The 12,012-nt window shown below is 40.1% G+C and overlaps 1 protein-coding gene across 1 annotated transcript in view; it reads left to right on the forward strand.

Moving 5' to 3' along the window:
* The first annotated feature begins 309 nt into the window (after positions 1 to 309).
* Positions 310 to 12,012, forward strand: part of LOC126419121 (serine/arginine repetitive matrix protein 2) — a 1,464,442-nt gene continuing 1,452,739 nt past the window's right edge. The window contains exon 1 of the mRNA XM_050086231.1: positions 310 to 484. The gene's annotated coding sequence lies outside the window, so the exon portion shown is untranslated. The remainder of the gene's footprint in view (positions 485 to 12,012) is intronic.

Here is a 12,012-nt window from a genome sequence, read left to right on the forward strand (position 1 = left end):
ATAAAAACATCTTCTCCTGTAATTATGGGAGTTTTACTGGGCATTAGAATCTGGCGACCGTTGTTTGGTTCCGGACAGTGAAGTGTACAGACTTTGGTGTTGTTTACTAGGTGACGCCTTGTGGAGGTTGGTGCCGCCCTATATGCAGATCGCGACGCAGAGATCGCGGGCACCCACCTGCGTGTCCACCGCGGGGGGCCGGCGCCCCTCCCCCCCCCCCCCTTCCCTCTTCTCAGCTCGCCCGCGTCCGCGCCTCCTCGCAGCTGACCTCGGCGCAGTGTGTGCCGCTGCTCAGTCTCCCGGCCGCACTCACGCGTGACGCGAGTCGAGCCGAGCCGCCGATCGCGCTTCCCTCGCGCTGCACCGCGTGACCGCGCGCGCACGTGCTTCTGTTTGTGTCCGTGGGCGCCAGTTAACAGGTGTGCCGCCACCGCCGCCGCCGCTGCAGCCGCCGTCTCCTGCTACCTCCACTACGAGTTAACAGGTAGGCTCTGCCTGCGACCGACGAGCGTGTGAGAGTGATAACATTGTCATCGTGCACCATCCGGAGATACTTCGTCGCGTGCAAGTGTTCGATGTGGGTCTAGCACCTTCTACAACGTGTGACGAATCCAACCGAAACGTGTAATAGAAACATATGTGGCTAATAAGCCCCACACTCGCTTGGGGCTCTGTAGTTTTTCGTATGAACAATAAGTGGCTCCCAGTGGTCGTCGGTTTTGCTGGTTCTAGCATGACTATCACCAATATCGAAAAATTTGATGACAGGACTTACCTGTAGCGTATTCCAAGGTCTACATTAAATAGGAAGGTGACATCTGATTCTGAGTTGACCACGGCAACGAATGTGAACGCAAAAAGAAGGCAGTAGCAAGAGATTAATCTTCAGGGTGAAACCGAACTCCACCGATACAGTTTTGGAAATCGTTCAGGGACATTTTCTATCTTGGAATAAGGGACCCGCTGTCACCAATGGCTCCTTGAGGAGTAACTGAGTTTCGTTAGATTTCTTGCCCCCCCCCCCCCTCCCCCAATTTGTGTTTATATTACGCTCTACAACAAATAATGTCGACGGTATGCACTGTGCATCTTGTATGGAAACAAATTTGTGCCATTCATTCACGGTATTTGCGGTTGACAACAGTAATGCCTACTTTATTCTTCGCCCTGAGGCTTGCATTCAGTACTGGGTGGTTCTGTTTCGGGTTTGATTTTTCTGGTAGTTTTCAAAAATGGTTCAAATGGCTCTGAGCACTATGTGACATAACATCTGAGGTCATCAGTCCCCTAGAACTTAGAACTACTTAAACCTAACCAACCTAAGGACATCACACCCATCCATGCCCGAGGCAGGATTCGAACCTGCGACCGTAGCGGTCGCGCGGTTCCAGACTGAAGCGCCTAGAACCGCTCGGCCACTGCTGCCGGCTGGTAGTTTTGATTTGTACGTTAATTGTGATACACAGTAGTATGGTCAAAAGTTGGCAGATACGTTCTCCTCGTGTGGGTCCACTGAATGTGGTGGAAGAGGTGCTCCCGTAGCCATGAGATCCACATCACAGTACATTTGCATCACAAGGTTGGTGCATTGCTCTGGGGTATGTTCTACGTGACTGCGCATTATAGGCTTTTTCACCACAATGAAGCCGCTTTCACGGAATAGAAACTGAACAAATCATTATTACGAATTATTCTGCAGTGAGCCACCGAAGATCGTGAATCCCGTAAATAGAAATACTCGATAAATATCTCCGAACAACGACCGAAAATTATTCGATATTTAAAATATGGCATTGTGATGACATGTGAACTCTGTAGCATCAGTATCGGAAAGAATACGTCGCAGCATGCGTTAGGTTTATAACAAACGCAATTGTATTTACATAAAACAAAAACACCAGTATGGATACCGAAACGTTGTATTACGTAATAGAGAAATCTTCTGCAACTGTCTTGCTGGTTATTATGTGCATGTACCTTACACAGTGTTTCAAAAATAAAAGAGAGGCCATAACGTAACTCTTACCGGTTTTGCGCCGTAAACGCCAAGTCACACATCCATTCCCACTGATGATTGTGTGCAGTCATCACCCATTGAGCTACTAAATCCTTGGTAGTACGTCTGTCTGTCTGTAACTGTTGTGACAATAGAAGTTACTGTAAGTGGTGTCTTATTAATTATATTCAGTGTAGAGAATGTTGTGTCCAAACATAAAATCTACTGTACTTCGAATATCACAGAACATGAAAAAGTTGCAATAATATTCGATGTAGTTGTATTTCTTCACACTGTAAGCGTTTCTGGAAGTTATCTGTATACAGATAAATGAATCAGGCGAAGCTATAGACACAAAAACATTGCTCTGATCTCTCGCTCTTCTCACGCGCCATGCTGCTCAGAAACCGGTCAATGAAAAGCGAAAAGAAAAAGAAAAGCTCCGACATGGGTCGTAAATTTGTGCGTGACTCACAGTAATAGTTGCTTTTTACCTTTCGTCCTGGTATTTGTAAACCGAACTGATTCCTCTAGGCGTAGATTACTAACCGTGTATTTGAGCACAGTTATTTAGGATCTACCGTTCTCTGTTCCTATTTGTATTTGGGATTTGATATTACGAATCTACAATGTAAATTTTTGTGTGAGATACTGCTCGTCGCTTGAAGCCAAGACGACTGGAGCTGCTAATAACATTTGAACCACAATATGAACGATACTTTTGATGGAGACTTCGATGAACGTGTAAGACAGCAACATTAATAAAACAATACTGAAACTCCTTTTCGACACCCACCTAGCGTCGGTTATTTAAAGCAAGCGAAGGTTGAAAGTATCGTCTCAGACCACATCACATGTAAACGAGAACAATTTTAGAAACATTTACTGAAATTGTTAAATCATAGAACTTACTTTATACTTCGATAACAGATCTTTTTTCAAGTTATGTTGCTTGAGCAAAGTTGTTCCTTACGTTCCCAGTTTTCAAGATAGTTAGGAGCATTTATTTGAAATGTGTATGAAAAAATGAACCTACAAAATTTCTACCGAAAAACATCATAAATAATCCCGCTTCATCGAAAAGCTTTATAAAGAGACCTGTTCCTTATTATCTTCTGGAAACTGTAGTTCCAGCATGTGCTAAGGACATAATTATAGCCCTTTCCAGTATCGCGTGTATAAACTCAGATAGTTCAGGAGGTACGTATTCTAACTAGCTAATAACTTCGACGCTTTATTGTTGTTATTGTCCCGACTGAATATGCTACACCAATTAGGGAAACATTTTCACGTCGCTAAAGGTTTTGCTATGCTGTGATAAACCCCTTAACGTACCGTAAAAACTGATAAGGTGCTCTTATCAGACCCTCCCGAAAATTATAGGAGATACAGCAATTAGCTCTGTATATGTGTGTGAGTGTCTGTGCGTCTGTTTGTATCCAACACGCAGCGTCTCCCATATTAAAACGATGGGCAATCGCTTAGCGACAACGTTGCTAGTCCACAGTGAATCCATCTATTGTATGCAAATGCTTCTGAGACGTGATTTATTGCAATAACTGAGATCGGGAAGACGGGCTAATGGGAGGATGTGCGGTGAACATCGCAGCTAAGCCCCCCCCCCACTCCCTCTTCAACACCACGCCTCTACCGCCCCCCTCCCCCTCCCCCGACACTCACACACACACACACACACACACACACACACACATAGATACAGGGTGTGTTTGCGCGTGCGCTGTGGGAGCGACGCCAGCGCCTGTTTTCCGTCGCGGACTCTTTCTCGGAAGAGTCCGGTACGCGGAGCTGCGTTGCTAAAGGAAACCTGGAGGTCGCTGGCGACCACTCCCAGCCTTTTTGCCCGCCACATCGCGGTTCTTCGCGCACTCGACATCCCGGGCTGCCGGATCCACATAACTCTCAGAGCGTTCCTATAAAACCAAGTGCTCCTTTTCTGTATGTAAATTCACGAATTACGTTCCAAGCGCAACCGTACCTCCTGCTATTAGTAACTGGTGATGTTTTGTTAACACAGTGATTCTTTTGTGAAGTTATGTTTCTTATGTCAAGTTATGTTTATGAGAATACGCATATTCCGATATCACCTCCCATCATCGTTATTCGGCTACCACCGGCGCTGATGTGCAAGCGCTGTCTCTACTAGTTGCGTCCAAATCCTCTTATGCAATGTTTTGTTTTTGTTTCAAGTATTATGTCCAGTACAGTGTGGCTTTAGATACTGAGCTCTCCTTGGATGACTGCTTTGGAACTGCGTGCAGTTATGTGAGTTACTATAGTTAAAATAGGTCATTTACCTGATTATGCCATCAGAATATTGTTGTTGTGGTCTTCAGTCCAGAGACTGGTTTGATGCAGCTCTCCATGCTACTCTATCCTCTGCAAGCTTCTTCATCTCCCAGTACCTACTGCAACCTACATCCCTCTGAATCTGTTTAGTGTATCCATCTCTTGGTCTCCCTCTACGATTTTTACCCTCTACTCTGCCCTCCGATACTAAGTTGGCGATCCCTTGATGCCTCAAAATATGCCCTACCAACCGATCCCTTCTTCTAGTCAAGTTGTGCCACAAATTTCTCTTCTCTCCAATTCTATTCAATACCTCCTCATTAGTTACGTGATCTACCCACTTAATCCTCAGCATTCGTCTGTAGCACCACATTTCGAAAGCTTCTATTCTCCTCTTGTCTAAACTATTTATCGTCCACGTTCCACTTCCATACATGGCTACACTCCATACAAATGCTTTCAGAAACGACTTCCTGACACTTAAATCTATACTCGATGTTAACAAATTTCTCTTCTTCAGAAACGCTTTCCTTGCCATTGCCAGTCTACTTTTATATCCTCTTTACTTCGACCATCATCAGTTATTTTGCTCCCCAAATAGCAAAACTCATTTACTACTTTAAGCCTCCCATTTCCTAATCTAATTCCCGCAGCATCACCCGATTTAATTCGACTACATTCCATTATCCTCGTTTTGCTTCTGCTGATGTTCATCTTGTACCCTCCTTTCAAGACACTGTCCATTCCGTTCAACCGCTCTTCCAGGTCCTTTGCTGTCTCTGACAGAATTACAATGTCATCGACGAACATCAAAGTTATTATTTCTTCTCCATGGATTTTAATACCTACTCCGAATTTTTCTTTTGTTTCCTTTACTGCTTGCTCAATACACAGATTGAATAACATCGGGGATAAGCTACAACCCTTCCCAATCACTGCTTCTCTTTCATGCCCCTCGACTCTTATAACTGCCATTCGGTTTCTGTTCAAATTGTAAATAGCCTTTCGCTCCCTGTGTTTTACCCCTGCCACCTTCAGAATTTGAAAGAGAGTATTCCAGTCAACATTGTCAAAAGCTTTCCATAAGTCTACAAATGCTAGAAACGTAGGTTTACCTTTCCTTAATCCATTTGCTTCGATAAGTCGTAGGGTCAGTATTGCCTCACGTGTTCCGACATTTCTACGGAATCCAAACTGATCTTCCCCGAGGTCGGCTTCTACCAGTTTTTCCATTCGTCTGTAAGGAATTCGTGTTAGTATTTTGCAGCCGTGGCTTATTAAAGTGATAGTTCGGTAATTTTCACACATCAGAGTATAAGGAACCTAATTATACAGGATGCTAGGAGTATATGAACAGATACTGTTGCCATCGAACCCTAAAATGTACGCAGTTCAATGTGTTGGTTAGTCTTTTCTCTGCATCTAACAGCCTTCCAGCAAGCACATCACATAATTTCCAGCTGATGTGGACTATGCCTGTCGGTATAGCATCCACGCATCCACACGTCAATACTTGACCTACTACCCAGGAGAAAATAAACATTAATGGCTGTCTGTGCCGCGTGTACCTGGAGGTACTAACGAACCTGAAATTACTATTACTCGTAACAGACGTAAATATTAATCTCCTAAAAGTGAAGATACTGATATAATGTTGTTCAGTATACTGTCTTCAGTCATCAATAGAAATATCTACTTTATATCCCTAACACCCTGTATATATGGGACGGGGATGTAATTTTCGCACTTTAACTTCACAGAGCAATTTCTTGCATACCAGCAATACAAAATTGTCTGTAGCAAAATAATGTCTCGGTCATATTTTCGAGAGATTATAGATTACAAAGAATGACAATTTAGTAACGCTGTTGTCACATCTACGACAAGTATCTTAATTCAAGATGTACCTAACGTACACGGTTTGCCTGTATGCCGTTTATGACTGAAGAGAAGTGAGAACTTAATAGTCGAAGACAAAGTAGCAGGGATAGTCTAAAAGGTGTAGGATCGAGTTGGTGTTCTTTACATTGCGGGAAGGGGGAAAAATGAAGGAATGAAAAACAACCTGAGAATATACAGGATAACATGTTTCTGAAAATAAATGTAGCCTCTAGAGTAGTAAGAAATGAATTCTGACACGTAAATAACGCTCGTCCAGACCAATATACATACAACAAATCTTCTTCAGTGTGTGAAGGATGTAAACCTGAGAGTTTAGCCATACCTTCTTCTTACACCTTGTATAAATTTCTTTTAAAAACCTAAAAATTCCATTTCCAAGCTTCTAAAATTAATGCTTATGTGGTGTAGCGCACGGAGCCCACAGCTAAGCTACATACTTCGGAAATCTGTCAAATATGGAGACAACTTTCTTCATTAGGAAACTGTTGCGGCTCTATAGTATATGCCATGTTTATATGCTCTTTTTAAGGTTTTTGTTTTTTTTTCCGCATGATGGATCCTGTTAGGGAAAGCCAGTCGTAAGTACTCTATAGTTTATAATGGGTCCTTGGTGGATCCTGCCATGATAAAGCTAACTGTGAGTCACCTGTCCTTGTCATTAACCAAGCTACTCTCAGTTTACCATAGACAAGAATAATTAGATCCTGAAGATGTACAAGAAGCAGCTGAGAACATTAATGTAATTGGATTCTTCTTTATCATTTCCATCCAAAGAAGACTGTTTAATGCTTTATCTGAAATGTATCAATTTCCGTACATTGTGACCTGCAGAATCAGGTAAAAATATTGAAAAAATTCTCATCTAGCATGATCGTGTTTTTCGAAATACAAACACGTATAACATCCAACTGGCACTTCATGCGTTTGTTTAGTCATCTTATTACACTAAATGGAACAGTTCCAGTCTAAAATAGCGCAGAACGTTCCTTAAACTTACGAGCTGTACCAAAATATATCGTATTTCCCTCGGGGATGCATGCCTCTGTCTTCTAGTTGGAGCGTGAATGGACACAAAACAGCTGCCAAACGAAAGCTGAGAACTCGCAGTCCCGTGTGGGCCACAGGGGAAAGGATTATGGGCATTAGCCGTGCAATGCACGTGTAAGTGCAATGTTAATAGTGTGTAAACCTCTGTGAATATGTTGAAAAGCAAATAAAAGAAGATACATCACTAACTACAAATTATAAGCATACTAATACAGCATTTTAAGAGAGACTGTCTGACTCTGACTCAAGGATACGTACCGTATGTTGTCAGTGGATGCTATAAATGTCGGCTTGCCTCGTGAGCCTAAAAATTACACAGGCCCACCATGGAAAAACGTTTTTGCTGAAAATACCTTATTCTTATGTTTCTTACGGTAGAAATCCAAATATCATACTTAAGAAACTGTATCACCCACCATTTCTTCACATTTTAAAGTTAAATTTATTAAATTAAGTGATTTTTTAAAGAATTTAGCAGCTTTTATATGGTTAAAATAATTTAAAAAGGAGGTGTAATGAATGTAGATGACGTTGGTAGCACTCCTGAAAAACGTTTGCTGGCAAAAAAAGTCGATTCTATTTTTCTGTTAACAGATGATGTTTTGTATGCCGTCAACCTTACCTCACTTTCCCGTTTCCTGTACATGTGTTGAGTACAATGTCTAATCGTGGTTGTAAAAAGTCTGCTGGCTGTTTTTGTTATATTTGTGTTGAATTTTTGATCAAAAAAACAGCAAAAAAACATTACAGACTTTGTGAAAAAGGTTTATCTATCATACTTTGGATCTAAACTTGGTAATCAAGATAAATCTAGGGCGCCGCATAAGGCATGTTATGTGTGTGTGTTGAAGTTCTGAGAAAATGGTCCAAAAAGGAGAAAAAAGCCATAGGTTTGCTCTTCCTATCATATTGAGGGAGCCAAGAAATCATTCTGATGATTGATACTTTTGCACTATTGATGTTACTGGTCATAATTCGAAAAACAAGAAGGTAATAAGCTACCCTAACTTCCCGTCCGCCATCCGACCAGTAGGGCATGGTGTAGATTTGCAGGTTGCATAATCATCAGCTGATTTAAATTCTATTCCAACAAAAGTATTTTCTGATGTAAAATCTGATTTAGATGAACGAGATGACGATTTATTCCATTGTAAGACAGGAAGTCTAGAGCCCAAATTGTTTACTCAGACCGAGGTTAACGATTTGTTTAGGAATCTGAGCTTAACGAAAGAAAACCTGAATTGCTTGGCTCTAGATTAAAAGAAAAGAACTTATTGGCAGTTGTAACCAGCATATACTGGTATAGAAAGAGAAAGCAGCAATTTTACAAGTTTTTTCAACAAGCAGGTGATTTAGTGTACTGCTCAGACATTCCTGGATTGATAAATGAGTTTGGTATTGAATACAAAAAGGAACACTGGAGGCTATTTGTGATTCCTCCAAAACTAGTGATGGAGAAACGCTACCAAGGCCGCTGGAACACCAACAAGATGGGGGGACTACTGTTGGTCACTTCACCGAGAAGTTCAGCAAGCAACTCATCGTAGAAAAAGCTACACAAGAAGCTTAAAAAAAAAAAAAAGAGAGAGAGAGAGAGAAATAAAGTACAAACCAATTACAGCTGACAAGTGAAACCTCTATTAACACATTCATTGTTTTAAGTAACTTACTGTAAATATAAACCGTGTTTATGGTGTAACAAAGCGTTACATTAATTTCCCCGTTTACTGTAATCATAGGATTTTTACAGCTCATTAAAATCTATAAAGATCAGCTATCAAAGTAAAAATGGTTTTTTTTTTAAATTTCTTTGGCCTGTGACATAGGTATTCGAAATATTTAGCCACTCAGATACTAATGCAAGGTATCTGGAGAGGAAAGTACAGTTAAATAGGTTCATATGCATAGCACCAAATGTTGTAAGCGTATGAGTACCTAGTATTCATGCACTTAAGCTACAGTCCCACAAATAAATATAATTATCCAGGTTATATTTTTCAAGACTCGAAGATAATACTCTTCAGAAAGCTACTACAACATTTAAGTGCCTTGCTTCCAGCTGAGAGAGGCTACATAAGCACAATAGAAGAACCGGCTGAGAAGTACTGGGTGAATGTACTCACCCACACGGGTGCATAGTTCAAAACCATCCGCGATACGACGAATTCTAGTCCATACGAGCCGTCAATAAAATGATTGAAGTTACCACGCGGAAAGAAACATCGTAAGCTGCATAAATTTCACGCAGGAAAATATAACAGCGAGAGCGAGATCACCAGTTAAGGCAGCACGTGGCTCCGTCTAGATCTGTGACGCCGAGCTCCGACAGTTCACCATCAGCGTTAAACATCCGGCCTTTTTTAAATTTTCGCTGACGAAGCAATGATTGATCACCTCTCAAAAGAATACGTTTCTGTCACCCTGATGTACATGAGTTCAAAGTTGGTCACGCAAGATGTAGCATCGCCGACTCATGCACGCATCTTCGGAAATATAGCAACTTACGCTAGCAAAAAGTACCGAAAAAAGGCTGAAACAGTACCAACGTTCCAAAGTGAGTGAAACTGTGCTTTTCTGTGGTGTTGACGTTGGTACTCATTTAATTTATTACTTAACACATATATTAGCATATGCTACATATTTAGTGTTCAGTAAAACTTTGCATACATAAATAGATATCAATACCTGTATGTCGCGAAACTGTGGTTTTTTGTCCATAACTGTACGGCTATTTGTTCCACGTTGTTATATGAAAATGTCTACATGATTGTTTTGTGTGAGATCAAGGTTTTTGGTACTTCCACATGATGAATAACGTTCGAAAATTGTCTGGTGTAATAAATAACCTGCTGCTTTGCGTACGATTCGAGATGGCTTTGTTGATGCATAAATAAATAGATATCAATACCTGTATGTCACGAAACTGTGGTTTCATGCAGAGATGTAGTGTCCATTTTATTGTAATTCCTTCTTGCAAAATTTGATCTACGACACAACTGTCAAGCCCTACTACTTTTCGTCTTGTTCATTGAAAATTAGTGAATGGAAATTATTTAGGTTTGTTTTCTCTTAATTTCAAAAATTAATTGAGGACCGTATAACATTGCTAACAAACATATGATCAAATAAGGAACTTTCTAAAATTGTGTCGTTGGTAAGAAAACGGGGAGCAAAACCTAAGTATTTTATTTAAAAAAGTAAAAATAACCAATTGTAACAACGATTTCTAATTAACATATTCTAGTGCAAACGCACTCTTTTTCTTATACCTGCGTGTTTCATTTAAATTATGAATTAATTAACATTGGAGTCCTGTAGTTGTGCAATTACTCTAACACGAGCAATCTGTATTCTTACTGCTTTCTAAGAGTGATTCTGATGGCAGTAATTTTCTTTTAAGTTCTAACGGGGAGTCCACAATAGTGCTGTGAGGACAGGACAGAAGAACAATCATCTTGTTTAGAGTGCACTGTGAAATGTTATTAAGTAAAACATGGGTACATCTGTTACAGTTTGTTGTTGGATTTGTATCTGAAGATGAAAAACTGTGCAAGCAACTGCGTGATTATAATACTCCGAGAATAGTGTGGAGACACCTACAGTTCAAACAGTAAATGTATAAAATCATTAATTGGTATGTGTTTCCCTCACAATTTATTTAGTTCTGATTCAACTAGCGGATTCAAAATGAACTCAGTCTTTCTTCTTCTTCCTATGGCTTTGTATTCTGAACTAGTCTTCTTCCGCCACCCCGAATTCTTTGAAGAATTTGAGTCTCACATATAATATAGCTCAGTTTTAAGAAAGGTAAGTTTTTCTCGTATCTCAGTGTTTATGGTGTCACATCTCTTTACCTATGTATCGTTCAATGATATAATTTTGCAGGTACTTTGAGTGGTATAAATGGGTACTGTCTGAAAAAATGCGTTGCGCATAGATTAGTAATACAGGAGTAATAAATTACGATGTAATGCATGATGCTAAAGTTTTGGTGCATGAGTGCTTTTCTTGCCATTGCCAATCTGGACTTTATATCCTCTCTGCTTCTGTCCTCAACGCTAATTTTCCTGCCCAAACAGCAAAACACATCTTTTACTTTTAGAGTCTCATTTTCTAATCTACTTCTCTCATCATCGCCTGATTTAATTCGACTACATTCTATTGCGCCTGTTTTTTTTTTTTAACACGTTTTTGTAAGGATGCTTTCTTGTCTGTTTGTCTGTTCTGTACAAATTTTGCAACTGAATTCAGGCTAATTTTCCGTCGAGCTACAGATCTGAAACTTTCAACGTAACTCAGAATTGGAGGACAATATATTATTAACTCGCTCTTTTGAATACTGCGTGGTGGCGTCTACTTTGTTTCTCTTTTTGCTTTTTTATTTTTTTGGCAAAATAGTAATTAAATATATTGATGTAGTATTAATAGATACGTGTAACACTATTGTGTTTCAGATATGAATGGGCGAAAAGACAATGAAGTAAACCTTAAAAATAACACATATCTCCCACATAATGCGATGAAAATGATTATAATCCACTGAACAATTTCACACAAACAACGCTAAAAACCAGAAAATTATTTAAAACGGGCTAAAATGTATAAAATAATTTCTCTTAGCTACAGACAAATTCCAAACCGCATACACATCATTCTCAAAATCTGTCATGGTGAATATTTAATCACTATGAAAAACTTGCAAGATCTATAACAAAAACGTGGGGTGCATGCGATACATGATTGATGCATGAATATTTTAC

The sequence above is a fragment of the Schistocerca serialis genome, chromosome 1, assembly GCF_023864345.2.
Source record: "Schistocerca serialis cubense isolate TAMUIC-IGC-003099 chromosome 1, iqSchSeri2.2, whole genome shotgun sequence".
In the NCBI taxonomy this organism is placed as follows: Eukaryota; Metazoa; Arthropoda; class Insecta; order Orthoptera; family Acrididae; genus Schistocerca; species Schistocerca serialis.